Source organism: Equus przewalskii, chromosome 15 (genome assembly GCF_037783145.1).
Source record: "Equus przewalskii isolate Varuska chromosome 15, EquPr2, whole genome shotgun sequence".
Taxonomy (NCBI): Eukaryota; Metazoa; Chordata; class Mammalia; order Perissodactyla; family Equidae; genus Equus; species Equus przewalskii.
In genome coordinates this window covers 1,329,788-1,345,571 of record NC_091845.1, presented here as the reverse complement: position 1 = coordinate 1,345,571, position 15,784 = coordinate 1,329,788, and the positions used below count along the sequence as shown (strand labels likewise).

Sequence of the window (15,784 nt, the reverse complement as noted above, 5' to 3'; positions counted from 1 at the left end):
ACATGAAGAAAGACATGAACCCTGAGCAGGATATGAGAATGACACACATTTGAATGAAGTGTGGTGGAGAGAAAATTCCCAAAACGACCTGAGAGATGAGCCCTACGCGGAAGCACAATTAGCCTGCCACAGACTTCTCTCGGCGGCATCAGTGAGTCCAAGGAAGCCGTGGGATGACATCCTCAAAGCCTGGAGAGTTAATAACCCTGAGTCTAGAATTCCATAACCAGTCAGAGATGCTCCTGTACTCCAGACCAGGTGGTGCACGAACAGATGGTCCTGGAACTCCTGCAGCCATTTCACCAGCTCGGGGAGGAGGGGGTGGTCAGGTGGGAGTGGGGGTGGTGTAGGGAAAGAGGAGAAAAATAGCCTGAATCCTGATCAAACTCGACCTGAAACTTGAGTTGTGTTGAGTATTTTGTTACCTGCACAGTGAAAGCACAGGTGTTTCTCAGCCAGGAAAGAAAGGTCTCGGGAGGAAGAAGTGGATGCAAGGAGGATCAGTAAGCAAGGAAAGTAGAAAACTATTATTGAGTCTAAAGTGGGTTTCTGGAAGAAAGATGAATAACATGGAATTAAAACTCTGGAAGATGTTGACATAGTAATTTGGGGGGAAGGAGAGTTCAGAAGGAGCTAAATATTACTAAAATTCTTCTCTAGTTCCTGGAGATGTTACAGATGATGCATAGGAGGGAGCAATGGAGCTGTGGACATTTTTAAGTACGTGTCCCCATTGGTAACCACTAACTGAACTGAAATTGAATGTAAAGTTTCAGGTTAGGAAAAAGTGGATCAAAGAGAATTTGATGGATCAAACAAAAGGCATAGTGGGTTAATGAAACAAGGAGAAAGCGTGACACATTTAAGATGCTAAATAAGGAATAACTAACCTGATGGCAGCCTCCTTGTGGGTTCTGGCTTCAATGGGAATATTTTAAATGTGTTACCATTAAGTAGGGCGTTTCCTGTAGGTTTCTCATAGATATGCTCGATCAACTTGAGATCCTTGCCATTCTTCTCAGAATTTGATAAAAGGTTTATTACAAATTGGATTTTGTATTTTATTAAGTAAGCTTTGACTGGCTGATTTTAAGATTCATCTGTAAGAGAAAACGAAGAGAATTTTTCCATGAAAGATTTTTTCTTGTGTATTTCAACTATCCTCTTAAATAAACCCTTCTCTTTGGCTTTTATTGTAGTACAATTTTTTTATTGAAATTTTACAGCTTTCATCTTACCAATGTAAGATGAGTTTACTATAGCCAGAAAAAGAAACATACAAGAAGACAGAGAAAAATGTCCAATCTCTCTCCTCTCCCTTCCTATCGTTCTTTCCCCGTAATCATACAAGCCACTACAAACATATGTGTCCATTAAAGGTATTGTGTGTGCCTTGATTTTACAAAAATGGGGCACAGAACCCACCCAGGGTCTGAAGAAGTGACTGCAGGGCCAGTCAGCTCCCGTAAGTGTGGCAGGTGTGGGGACTGGCTCCTCGGTGAGGCCCATTCTCCGTCTGAAGTGGGCGGAGGTGACTTGGTTTGGAAGCAGTGCGCGGACCGCCACGAGCATGTCTGTGGTAGGAGCTGTTCGAGCCTTGCCATTGTGATGTCTCTTACTTGCCCTGCCAGCTGTCGAGCTGAGGCAGCTTCTGGTCAGCCGATGCCCCGCCCCCTCCCTGGTGGCTGGATATCTCCCTGCAAGATGCACACACCCAGTTTGTGCAGTGGTCCCCTGCTGATGAGCTGTTTCCAGGGTATTTCTACCACCAAAATGCTTCACTAAACATCGTACACGGAGCCTTAAGTATCGGTCCTTTTAAGTTTATAAAATAAATTCTCAAAGTGAGATTCTTCTGTCAGATGGTATGGCTATATTTTAATAGATATGAAGAAACTGCATTCAAATTAGGCTGTATCAACATCAATTCCACCAGCAGTGTACGAGGGCACCAATTTCCCCCACAGTCTTCCCAGCAATGAACGTCAGGACTCTATAATTTTTGCCAATCTCCTGAGTAAAAATATGTCATTATTGTTCTAATTTGAATTGTCTTGACTACTAAAAAGGTTTAGCACATTTTTATACATTCATTGGCCATTTTTACTTCTTTCTCTGTTAATAGCCAACAACTAGCCTTCGTACAATTTTCTATTGGGTTTTAAATCTTTTTCTTACCAATTTGTAGGAACTTCTTGTATATTAGAAATTGTGATAATTTTTCTTGCGTGTTGCAGACATTGTCCCCGTTCCAACAGTCCTCTCCGGAGGGTCGGACTTGCTGGGGCCGTCTTGTGCCTGCTGTGTGTCCAGCCTCAGCTCACAGCCCACCCTTCCACGTGCCCAGCCGTCGGGCTGCTCCTCCTGCAGGGGACTCTGCTCCCTCCCCAGGCCAGAGGGTCCATCCGACAGGGCGGGTGGCCCACCTTGCACAGTGTGGAAAACGTTTTCTGAGTCATTTCAAGGTCCCCCTCTGCCACTTCAGAGTCAGGTCAGAGTCCAGGGTGCTCCGGCCGCAGTGCCACAGTCCGCCCTCTTTTGAGTTATATTCACCCTTCTGGGAGACTTGCCAGCATCCAGGCCTCAGGAGGCTTTTTTCTTTTCCATTTTTATGTCCCTTCAATTTATTTTGTTTAATAATATGTATATTAGAGTGGTGACTAATTCATACTGAGACACATGTTGAACTTTTGTTAATGGGATGTTTATCCGCAGACTTGAAGACCACTGATCTCTCTATATGATATATGTGTCCTCACTTAGGAAGGAGAAATTTATTGCAACAATAAATTTACATCAAGGTATTGAAATCTCCTAGCCGCTCACTGTCACTGGAGGATATGCGTCTTCACACCTTCATGTTAAACAAGGAGTCACAAAGCCTGTCTCACACCTTAAGGTCACCTGAGGATTGCGACATCTTTCGGGTCCTGGAAGGACACTTGTGAGAAGACTGGCATCAGATGCTCTAAGGGACATCAGTAGCTGCTGGCCTTCTTGACCCACTGCTGTGGGGCCTCCTCATGTCACTGTGTCACCTGGTCTTCCTCCAGACCGTTCAGGGCTGCACAGGAGGACGCCGGTTTCCCTTGCGCCCCGTCCTCAGGCGGGCGGGGGACCCCACTCACACTTGCCTCAGGCCCCTGTGCCGAGACATTCCCGAGCCCATTTTAAGGCCACGCTCTGCTCACAGATGGCAGAGCTTCTAGCTTAGGGCTCACTTTTCCTGCTTTTCCCTCCCAGCTCCACCGACCTCTGGCTGTGGGGGGTAAGACCCACCCACATCCCACACCCTCACTGTCCTCCCCACTGTCTCCCTCCTCCGGCTCACAGGATCTCATCTTGTCCCCGGGCAGGGTCGGGAGAGGGGCCCAGAATGGCCATGGATTCTATGCCTCTTCTTTGTAGCAAAACTTTCTCCACAGAATGCTTTAGTGCACTGGATTTTGATAAACAAAAATTAGGATTTTAGGACTCAATGTTTTTTCTCGACTATGGATTTCAAGAGTGTATTTTGAAAGTTAAAAAAAATGTGCACACCCAAACAGCACAGAACCATTCCTTATTTTCAAATTTGGAACAGTGCAGCAACCCTGCCGCACTGACGCACTGTGAGGGCAGAATGCTGTTAACAGGTCCTGAATGTGGGGCCAACGACCGGGGTAACAATTAGGATCAGATTTAGTGACTCATAACACTCACTGAAACAAGTAACACTGTCTGAAACAGACCAGGAGCTTATTTATCTCACATGAAAGAAGCTTAGAGCTATGCAGACCAGATCCTATATGGCAGCTTCAGTTTAATCTTGCTGCTCCATTCTAGTGTCACCTCATAATCCAAAATGGCTGCTGGAGTGCCAGACATCATATCCTAGTTCCAAGAAGTAGGAAGTGGGAAAAAAACAAAAAAGCAACCTCTGAGTCAGCTCCCTTAATTCAGCCTTCTTGGAAGTCTAGCCCAAATTCTTTCTCTTATACCTCATTAGCCTGAATTTTGTTACATTATCACACCTGCTTGCTGCAGAGGAAAGGAAATGAAACCTTCTAGCTGAGGCCATGGTTATTCCAAATAATATCAGGGTCTGTCTTAAGGAAGAAGGGGAAAAGGGATAGGGGGTGGCAGATAGCAGTCCCCAATATAACAGAAAAATAAATTGCAGAGAAAATAAACATCTGTTAATACAGACGTAAAAAGCATCCCACCACAAACCATTTCGTCAGGTCCCCAAAATCGTTACTCATATTTTTAGTAGAAGTGGGTTTGTTGAGCTGTTTTTAAGAAAGTGCCCTTTTACGACATTGAGTCTTTCTGTCCGTAAGTGAGGTATCCAGAAGCGCACACCTCCACTGGCGCACGTGCGTAGAAATGTGGGCTGAATCATTTTTGGAGGGAGGGTTAGTTCTTCAACGGCTTCCTCAATTTTAGTGGGATTGCACACACTATGAGCGGTCGATTTGACTTTCTGTTTCTTCCTGCGTCGAGCCCGTGCGCGTGCCACGTCCCAGCCGTTGCCTTCCACCACCCGGTTGAGCGGTTCCCAGCCTCGGTGAGCCCCTGGAACCGCCTGGGGAGCTGGGAGGCAGGAAACGGTCACTGTGTTTTCAGTGGTCTCCGAGGTGCTGATTTAACTAGACGGGTATGTGGCCTGGGCAGGAGACTCACGTGTGGCCGAGGCTGAGAACCTCGGCTCTAGTTTAAAAACCCACTCCCGCGCCACGAGGAAGGAGGGAATCGTCGGGAAACAAGCAGTTGGGGACCAGAGAGGCAGAATTCGTCAATTCGTGTCCAGCACACCCAGGGCTTGGACGCCCTGGCCAACCAGGACAGTTTTCTGTGTCTGTGTTGGAAGTCCCTCTAACAGACCTGGGTGTGTGGGAGAAAAGATCACCTCGCGGTCAGGTCAATCCTCACCCTGCCACGCCACCCAGCTGCTTTTCACACTGCACCTGTTTCACTCGTAACTTTGTTCCAGAAAGAGAAGGGGTCCACGGACTGAAATAAACGGCCGAGGTGTGCGATCCTTGTGTTTCAAATCATAAATTAATAAATTGACATTTTAGTTAAAAGAAAAAAGCAGCGCACTCCTCGAGGCTCATATCTCAGCCTCCTGCACTCTCACCCCCTCACTCCCAGGCATCGCCCACTTCACCGTCCGCTCGCAAGCCCGCATCTCTCCCCTGTGGGCTGACTCGTCTCCACTTGCTCCTCCCAGGACCACCTCCTCCATCCGACACACGGCAAATCCTGCCAGCTCCAGGGCTCCACTCCAGGCTCCCGACACAGATCACGGATGCACTACCCTGAGGATCACCCGCGGGTCCTCTCGGGTCCTTGTGCGATGCGGCCCCTCGGCAGCCTCAGACACGGGGCCATTCCTGCTGCCTGGAGGGTTTTCCTTCTCGTGGAATCTGGAGCTCATCTTCCTCTGGTTTCTCTCTTATTTCTTTTTTGAAAATTGAAATATATTTGACATATAATATTGTGTAAATTTATGGTGTACAATATGTTGGTTTGAGACCTTCATCTATGGTGATATGACTGCCAGGGTGCCACTGTCAGCACCTCTATCATGTCACGTAATTATCCTTTCTTTTCAGTGGTTGGAATACTCCAGATCTAGTCTCTTAGCACGTTTGATGGTTGTAACACAGTCTCGTCTGTATTCACGACACCGTGCATTCGAGCTCCAGGACACATTTACTGCTCTCTGTGCATTTGTCCCCTTAAACAACACCTCTCCTGTCCTTCCCCCCCTGGGAACCGCCATTCTCCTCCCAGTTTTTTTGGGTTTGGCTTTTTCAGATTCCACATTTAAGTGGAATCATATAGGATTTGTCTTTGTCTGACTTCTTTCTCTTAGCATGATGCGTTCAAGGTCCATCCGTGTTGTTGCAAATGGCAGGATGTCTTTCTTTTTACGGCCAAACAATATTCCGTTGTACATATACACCACATTTTCTGTATCCATTCATCCATTTTATTCCTAAAGCAGCTGCTCTGCGTCTGCCTCGTAGCTCCTTCTCCGTCCAGGTTCCCCGTAGAGGTTGGTGTCCTTAGGATTCTACCCTGCTCTATTCTTCCCTCTAACTGCTCCCAGCCGCCCTTGGCAGCCTCCTCCATATACGTGGCTTCAGCTTCTCTCTCTGGAGATAGAACCAGGCACTGGCCCTGTGATGACACCCACGTTCAGACCTGTTCTGGGATCCTGAGCCCTCGCGCGGGGGGCAAACTTCATACCTGCCCTTCGACCTCCCACGGGCACCTCAGCTGTCGCCAGTCTGCACCCCAGCCCTTGCCTCTCAGCAGTGAGTGGTCGCACTGCTCACCCAGCTGCCCCGCAGAAAACCTGGCTCCTCTCTTCTCCCTGTCTTCCAAGCCTCAGAGCCCACCTCCAGCTTCTCGCATCTTGACCTCCTAAACAGACTCTAGCCCGTGCGCGTCGCTCCTCCCTCACAGCCAGTTCCCCAGGGGCCGAGCTCACGGCCCCTCCCAGGAGAGAGGGGCTGCTTCCTAGCGGACTTCCTCCAGTCTTCTCCACAAACCGCCTGTGGTTCACTCTTCAACCAGGAGGTCGTTCTAGGTACAGGATTTGGTATGTCATTTGCTGCTCAAATCCTTCATTCTTTCCTCTTTGCTTCGGGATCTGTGCCACCATCACCAGCTCACCAGCCTCGTCTCTTATCAGAGCCCCACATCCCATCTCTCCTCCAGCTATTGGGGACTCCTTTGGTCCCCACAAGGAGCACTGTTCTCAGGGTCTCTGCTCACGCTGTTCCCTCTGCCCTTCTGACCTCTGTGGGCCTTGACATGGGCGACATTCCTCCAGTACGACCACTGTGACCGCACGTCCAGGTGGGTAGGCGGGCAGTGACCCCACGTCCAGCTGGGTAGGCTGGGCTGTGACCCCACGTCCAGGTGGGTAGGCTGGGCTGTGACCCCACGTCCAGGTGGGTAGGCAGGCAGCCCTCCCATGTGTCCCTCAGCAGCTCCTCTTACACATTCAGGTTCCCACTCTGGGTCACGACTTCCTTAAGCTCTGCAGGAGTAGCAGCCCCATCTGTGAGGTTCACAGCTGTGTCCCAGCGCCTACTTAGTACACACTCAGTAAGCACCTGCCCTAATACGTGGAGGAAGCTTGCTGAGCCTCGTTTTCCCACCTGGGTACACAGGGTGATGAACCTAGCTCCTAGGGCCATTTTGAGGATTCAAAGAGATAACTAGCTTAAAACGCAGTGCATAGACAGAAGCTACCCTTGGCCTGCTGACATCACAGCGCAACCCTTAGTCTCACCCCAGCTCCGACTCTCCCTTGGGCATCATGGGGCTCCCCTGAGGCATCCTGGAGGCCCCCATGCCTCCCCCCCAACCCTTTGCTAAACAAGCCCCTGCTCCTTTGCCTTTTCCCATGCGCTGCTTCTCCCTTAGAAATTCCGGCGTGTTTTGGAGCTGGCTGGCTCAGACCATGAGCAAGAACCATCTCATAGTGTGGAGCCAGGTGGACACGCGCTACCAGGTCCTCGTCTGGAGCAGAGCTCGGTCTAGGACCAGTCCTCTGGCTAGAACCAGCCGCTTCTGCAGGAGCAGGACATGCCGTGGACTCAGGCTGCCGGATCTCCCACCCAGGGAGCTGGAGGATTTCCTGCTGCTGGGGGCACAGTCCTGACTTCCAGACCTGGACAGACACCCGAGCCACAGCCAGCTCTGCCTCTGGGTCCAATAAGGAGCGGTTTTTCCTTGCAGGACACCACTGCAAGGCTTGTCGGGGCACCTGTGGCTTCTAGCCCTGGGAGGGGGGCACAGATTCTGGCTTCCGTGTTCCCCAGATGGGACCTCCTCCCCGCGCTGCCTCAGCATGAGGAAATCGCCAGCAAGGAAAGAGAAACAGTAGGAGCCAGAGGAGTGAAGCCTGGCACCGGGGAGCTCATTCCAGGCGTGTGCTCATTTTCCTGCTCACTGAGGGCAGTGACTGACGCTGCCTAGTTGTCTTGGCCGTCCGGGTGTCTCGTTCATAAAGCGTCTGCTCAAGTCGTTCGCTCATTTTTCCATTAGCTGGTCCTCTCATTCTTCTATAATTTTGTTTTCAATTTTCAGTCACCATCGTGCAGCTGTGTTTTGGTCCCGGGCAGGTGCACACAGTTTTCGTGTCCCCAGACACAGTGCCTGGTCTCGTCTCCGTGCTTTAAGTTTTGCATGGATGGTATCAACCTGTGTATGTCCTGGGCGCCCTGCTTTTCCACTCGCCCTTCTGTCTCTGACACTAACTCATGCCGTCAAATTCCACTGTGTGAATTAAACAAGGTGTGAGTGTCCACAGCTTTTCTTACGAACAGCAACTCTCTTCCCTTTTCTTTTGAATTATAGTTTTCCAACAAACACCCTCTCACACACCTTCTCAGCATACGTGAATGAGAGTTTCTCTGGGGTGGATGCCTAAAAGTGGAACTTCTGGTAGCAACATAAGCATGTTTTCCACTTTTCTTAGCACATCCACACTGTCCTTCTACATGGGTGTCCTCTGGCCTACCCACCAGCACCATCTAACACATTTCCCAGAGCCTTCAATACTTGGTGTTGCCAACACCAAGTCTTGGATGATTTATTTCCAATTTCCCTGATGACTAGTGAAATTGGGCATCTATTTCCTTTCCTGTTCCTTCTTAAATTCCTATCCTCACCCTTTGCCCACAATACCACCCTCTGTGAAGTGACAATAATAGTATTATTTCCCTCACAGGCACTATTATTTAGGTGAGGCCACGTATCATACGTGTATATATGTTGTACCAAGGCTTTACTTGCATTATTTATATGCTCTATATCCTTAACTAATTTCTTAACTTATTTTACTTATCTATCAGTTACTGAGGGACATCTACTATATTCTTCCACTATGATTAGAGATTTATTCCTTTTTCCTTATACTTTTTGCCGATTTTTGCTTTTTAGCAAGTTAGAAGCTGGATATTGAGGCATACAAGTTCAGACTTTTTATATCCTTCTGGTGAATTCCTGGTGAATTTTTTATCTTATCATTATATATTTACTATCTTTATGCCAATAATACTTTTCCACTGAGTCTACTTTGACATATTAATATAGCTACATCCATATTCAACATTTATTAATAATTGTTTAGTTTCTCTCTTTTTCCATCCTTTCACTTGCAAAGTTTGGGTCAATTTGTTATGGATATGGTTCTTCTAATTAGCAGGTTAAAAAACCAAATTTACCTAATCCTAGAGTTTGTGTTTTAATTGCAGAGTTTCCTCTCCAGCTTCTATCGTCGCCTTTTGGGGGCACATATGGCTCTCCTGGCTCCTCTCCTCCACTGCCTTTCCTGCCTGCCTTTGGTATGGCGGAGTGGTCTCCGCTTTACCTTTGTTCGTCTGGAAGTTACACAGTGTATTAGGCTGAACCACGTGAAATTGCCGTTATGTTGGTCGAAACTGGTCAGACATCAGCATCTCCATTTGATTCAATCCAATCTATTCTTTTAACGCTTGCTCTTAATTTTTAGCACGCATACTTGACTGAAAGTCAGACTTGGTTGATCTCTACCATTCTCTTGAATCCCACAGTCACCTTTGAATGCGTTCACTCCGGTCTCTACGGTTTTCATGTTACACGGCATTATCATCTACTATTTTAGTTCTATTTTGTCATCACCGAAATCTTCATTCTTGATACAACTAATGATCACTGTCAGTATGTATTGCACTGCGTCCCCACGTTTCACCCCTGTTTGCTGCTCCTCCTCCTGGGGCTCCCCTCCTTCTGCCTCAGGTCCCCTCTGAGGGGGGTTCCAGCAAAGGACAGTGCTCTCAGCCCTTCTGAAACGCCTGTTTCACGCTCACTCTCGAGTAACCCCTTAGCTGGGTGAAAATTCTAGCTGGACGCCTGTGTCCTCTCAGCACTTTGAGGACGTTTCCTGTTGTTTTGGGCCACTCTCGTCGCTGTTGAGAAGCATCCTGTTAATCCAAACGTTCTCGAGCAGTACACTTCCGTTCCTCTCCGGGTTCTTCTGCGATTTCCTTTTCGTGTCTCGTGTTCTGAAGTTTCTCTAGGAGATGTCCACATGTAAAAGTTTCAAAAATGTTCTCTAGATTCATTGAGCATCTTCTCTCTGAGAACATATTCAATAAAAAAAAAATGGGCAAAATTTAATGTAATGGGGAATTCTAAGCTCTTATCGCTTCGTTTTCTCTTTTCTCCCCTGGAAGCCCTGTAGATGGGTGTGTATGGGGTCGTGCCATTCGGATCTGTCTCATGGCTGTGCCATACTCTGCACTGTCTCCCCGCTGAGGTGCTCACATCTGTTTTCTGCTTTACCAGTTTTTCTTTTCTTTTCTTTTCTTAAAGAGTGCCACCTGAGCTAACAACTGTGGCCAATTTTTGGTTTTTTTCTGCTTTATCTCCCCTAATCCCCCTGGTACACAGTTGTATATTTTTAGTTGCAGGTCCTGCTAGTTGTGACATGTGGACGCCGCCTCAACGTGGCCTGATGAGTGGTGCCATGTCCACGCCCAGGATCTGAACCAGCGAAACCCTGGGCCGCCACAGCGGAGCGTGCGAACTTAACCACTCGGCCACGGGGCCCGCCCCTAGTTTTTCTGCTATATTCAATCAGCTCTGTGATTTTGATTTGATTCTTAATAATCCATTTTGTTCTTTTCTAAATCTACTGTGAGAGCAGTTATTTGTTCTTTATTTCTTCTTTTTTCTTAAAGATTGGCACCTGAGGGGCCGGCCTGGTGGCGCAGCGGTTAAGTTCACACGTTCTGCTTCGGCGGCCTTGGGTTCACCGGTTTGGATCCCTGGTGTGGACATGGCACCGCTTGGCAAGCCATGCTGTGGTAGGCGTTCCACATATAAAGTGAAGGAAGATGGGCATGGATGTTAGCTCAGGGCCAGTCTTCCTCAGGAAAAAAGAGGAGGATTGGCAGATGTTAGCTCAGAGCTAATCTTCCTCAAAAAAAAAGAAAAGATTGGCACCTGAGCTAACATCTGTTACCAATCTTTTTTCTTCTTCTTCTTCTTCTCCCCAAAGCCCCCAGTACATAGTTGCATATTCTAGTTGTAGGTCCTTCTGGCTCTGCTGTGTGGGACGCCTGCTCAGCATGGCCTGACGAGTAGTGCTAGGTCCATGCCCAGGATCCAAGCCCATGAAACCCTGGACCGCCTGCCGAAGCAGAGTGTGTGAGCTTAACCACTCGGCCACAGGGCCGGCCCCTGCTCTTTATTTCTGACTTTTATAAGACTTATTTTGTTTCATTAACCATCTTGAACATTATTGCTTTACGATTTCTCTCAGATTTTTCAATTAACTAAGGTTTTCAGGGAACTAGTCTTCCTGTTGTTTTTGTTTTTGTTTTACCAGCAAAATTTCACTCACGATGGAATCATTCCTTTTTCGGGTCCGTGTCCCTATGTGTGTGGCATATTTAGCTGATCCGAAGCCAGGTTACATTTACTGGGGGAACTTCATGGCGCCAGGATTGCTACAGTGTGCTTTCATGGTGGCTTTATGTGGTACTGGGGTGGAGCGGGTGTCCCACCAGCCAGGAACAGATTCTGAGCTGGTTTCTCGGCTTCTGGTCCCCACACCAGGAGGCAACGTTTAAAGCCAGGCGCCATGTCCTCGGGAACGGAAGGCCAGGACTTTGGTTTCTCATTGGGGATTGTCCCCCACAATCGCGGCAGAGTCAGGCTGCCTTCTCCAGAGCAAGTGCGCAAGGCGGATTCCTTTCTCCTCACTGGGGTTGAAGGAGGCCTGGCTTTTCAGAGGCATCTCAGCTTCAATTCTTTGCCTGCTCTCCTCATCTCCTTTCCTTGTGGGGACACAGCACTCCAGCCTGGAATCCATGTGGTCCAGGACCGCGCGGAGCCGCCGGTGCACGAGCCGCATGCCTGCACCCTGCAATCACTTCCCTCTTTGCTCTGGCACCTGGGCACCTTCCCTTCTTCCTTGCCATCTGTGCCATGCATGGGCTGCATGGGCAGTACAGACAAGAAGCTAAAGGGACAGCCTCTGGGGCCAGACTCTTGGGTTCCAATCCTGGCTTCGCCACTTACAAGCTGTGCGACCACAAACAAATTCCTCAACCTCTCTGGGTCTCAGCTTTCCCAGTGATAACATGAACATAGAGAGTATCAGCCTCATGCAACTATCAAATGATTTAATAAATTTTAGGTGTTTGGAATTGCGCCTAGAACATGATGAGAACCCAATAGATATTACCCAATATTATTTCAAAAATGGGGTGAGGTGGTTCTATTTTATTCAGCATGCTCCGTGCTGCTCAGTGCTTCCTTGCCGCCACCACTTAATCTTTCCTGCTTGTTTTTGTTGTTTTTTTTTGTTTTGAGGAAGATTAGCCCTGAGCTAACATCTGCTGCCAATCCTCCTCTTTTTGCTGAGGAAGACTGGCCCTGAGCTCACATCTGTGCCCATCTTCCTCTACTTTATATGTGGGACGCCTACCACAGCATGGCTTGCCAAGCGGTGCCATGTCTGCACCTGGGATCCTAACTGGCGAACCCTGGGCCACCCAAGCAGAACATGCGAACTTAACCACTGTGCCCCCGAGCCGGCCATCCTGCTTGTTGTTTATGGCATGAACTGTGCGCACCAAGCTTTTCAGGGCTCTGGCTTTCTTTGTGGGAGGCAGGGTACCAAAGGACTTTATTGGAAGGAATGGTATTGTCTCACACTTTGACTTATTTTTCATTTTTCTTTCTTTTGTGAGGAAGATTGTCCCTGAGCCAACACCCATGCCATCTTCCTTCACCCTGTGTATGGGCTGCCACAGCATGGCTTGGTGAGCGGTGTTCAGGTCCATGCCTGTGATCCGAACCCGCGAACCCCGGGCCACTGAAGCGGAGTGTGCCAACCCAACCAGCACACCACCAGGCCGGCCCCTGACTTATTTTTTAAATTGGTTTTAATTGTCTTTTGATTTACAGATGTTCTTAATCATAATGTATCCAAATATATCAGTCTTTTTCTTTTACGTCAGCACTTTTTGTACTTTAAGAAATCCTTCCTTACCTTGAAATCAGAAATTCTCACCTATAGTTTCTTCTAAAATTTTTAAAATTTTGCTTCAGACATTTGCTTTGACACAAGTTCTTAATACACCTGGAATGGATTTTAGTGTATGGTTTAATTTTTCCCAAATAGATAACAGATTATTCCAGACACACTTATTGAGAAGCCGCTCCTCTCCGCTGGTCCTCCCCGGGACCTGCGTTGTGCGTGGAAGTCCTGCGCGTGCGGGGCTGGCTGGTGCGTCTGTCTGTTGTTTGGTCAGCCGCTTACCCTGCACTAACACCATCCGGCAGGGCTGGCCGCCTCCGTCTCCAGGGCCCTCCTAGGTGTCCCGGCCTTTTGTTCTTCCATCTTAACTTCGGAGGCAAATTGTCAACTTCCACAAAGGATCCTATTACGTTTTATTGGAGTTGTATTAAATCATTAGACGAACTGGGGAAGATTATATTACGATATGAAATCTCCCTATTCATGGATATAAGATGTCTCTTCATTCATTTAGGTCTTCTTTCATCCTTCAGGAAAATTTTACAAATTTCTGCATTGAAGTTTTTACAACTTTTGTTAGACTTATTTCCAGTTATGTTTGTAGTTTTTGTTGCTACATAGATAGTAGCAACATTTTAAAGTTTCCTGATGGTATATAGGGGTGCCACTGACGTTTGTATACGCAATTTGTATGTGGGTCTTGCGTTCAGCCACACGGCTAAAACCCCCTTATTATTACTAGTTGTTTTTCTCCAGATTCTTTTTGACTTTCTGGATGGAAAATCATATCATCTGCCAAAAAGAAGGACTGATTTATTTTTTCCCTTTCCGAGCCACATGTCTTCAACTTCTTTTTTGGTCTTATTTCATCAAGATCTTTAAGATATCATGGATTCCGAGTGGCGGCTCTGGGCGTTCTTCCTTTAGTCCGATTTTAAAGAGGATGCATCGACACAACTCTCCTCACCATCTACACATTTCCCTGGATGATCTCCAACAGGGATGACACCTCCTCAGCCACTTTCATCCCAGCTCTCCCCCTGGCCCCAGAGCCAGCTGACCATGCAAGACCCCCTGGGACATCACACAGAAGCTCTTTGCTCGCGTGTTTAAAGACGGACACGTCATTATGCCCACAAAGCTGCTTCTCATGCCGCATTCTCTGTCAATGCCTCTCCCATCCCCCTGGAACCTTGACATCATCCCCGCCTTTCCGTCTCTCTGGTCACCGACACCCATTACATTCTACCTCCAAAACAATCTTAGATCTGCCCACTTGCCTCGCTTCCAGCTGCTCATCTGCCAAGTGTTTCCTAATTCAGGTGACCAGCTCCTCTCTCCCAGCGGCAGCTCCAGCCCTCTAATTTGGCTTCTTTACCACTGCTGTGCCCTCTTCCAGGCTTCTCTGTCTTTTAGGTGAAGTATAGTTTCTAAAATATATAGAATACCAAATTGCTACTCTGCTTAAAAGCCTTTGACGGCTTCCCACCAAAGGAGACGGTTGCTCTTCTTGAAGTGACTGTAAAGGGGCTTACGTGAGCTGCCCCTGCTGGCTCCTCCAGCCTCGCCTCCCACCTTGTTCCCCTCCCTAGGGCACTCTGGCTCTGACATACTTTCCAAGACCTGACAGCTCTGGTCTGTTATTTAACCCCTGACATGTGCCCGTGTCTTATCATCTCACGTGCCACAAGCGGCAGCTCTACCCTTTGGAAAAGGCTGACAGAAGGCACAAATGAAACAAGAAGATGCGTGTGAAGGGCCAGGCATCTTGCCTGGCATCCATAAATATTGGCTACTGCCACTCACAGGAGTGCTGAGTGAGGTTCCCTTTTCTCAGATGCCCAAACTGAGGCCAGTGGGATGTAGGCAGTAACTCTGGGGAAGCAGGGATGGGGAGGGGTGGAGGTCCCTCTGTGGAGGTGAGATCTCAGTTGTGGAAAAGCAGAAAGGGCATCAGCCTCTCTGCTCATAGAGGGGCTTGGAGAGGGGCCTGGGAGTCAGTTAAAGACCCCTCACTGACCCCTACTCAGGGCCGGGCCACCAGGAAGGGAGAGCTTCCTCCCTGTCCCTCTCCCAGCACATGGGCCGTCCTTGTCCCCTTCTATCCCTTCCACTTCCCCTCCTAATTGCCAGCATTGTGATGGAATGGGCGTGGCATTCAAGTCCTGCAGACCTGGGCACAAACCTGGCCTGGGCTAGCCATGCACACGTGAGCATGCTACTGAATCCAGGGGTTTCCGGGGGCCTCATCCACATAGAGAGTCGCTGCGATAGCTGACAGTGGCTGGTGTTGGGGACTAGCACTTTGAATCATCTTCATCCAGGAGGGTCTGGAGCTAAGCGTCAGTCCTCTTTCCTGCATAGGGCCCCACATCTGCCTTCTCCCCACTCGGTCTCAGGGGCGTGGCCATTACCTCTTCCCCGTACCCCACCCCACCCCCACCCTCCCTCTTCCTCTCATTAAAATGTCCTCCTGCCCCGTGGGCGGTGCCGTCCTGCACTATGCAGCTTGTCTGATCCTCCGTGCACTGGCGAAGTGGGCAGGCGGGGGCTATTAAGAGTAACATTAATAATCAGCGTTTATTGAACGCTTACGATGTACTTGGCACTGCACTGAGCGTTTTAAACGCATTATCTCAATTGATCGCACTGCGCAGCTCCCTGAGCACTTGTTTTCTTGTAAGAGTCTTTAGAATTCACAAGACTCCGGTTTTTACACTTGAGCAAATTGAACTCCAGAGACAA

The 15,784-nt window shown here is 48.5% G+C and overlaps 1 long non-coding RNA gene across 2 annotated transcripts; it reads right to left on the bottom strand.

Annotated features, from left to right (window-relative positions):
* Positions 1-1,018: 1,018 nt before the first annotated feature.
* Positions 1,019-15,132, bottom strand: LOC139076083 (uncharacterized). 2 transcript variants are annotated; one of them, XR_011527310.1, is made up of 4 exons: positions 14,846-15,132; positions 14,320-14,469; positions 9,234-10,126; positions 1,019-1,100 (listed from the first exon to the last, which is right to left on the bottom strand). It is a non-coding gene; the product is annotated as an uncharacterized lncRNA (long non-coding RNA). The 2 variants fall into 2 exon arrangements; XR_011527308.1 differs by lacking the exon at positions 1,019-1,100 and having other exon boundaries at positions 9,098-10,126.
* Positions 15,133-15,784: the final 652 nt, after the last annotated feature.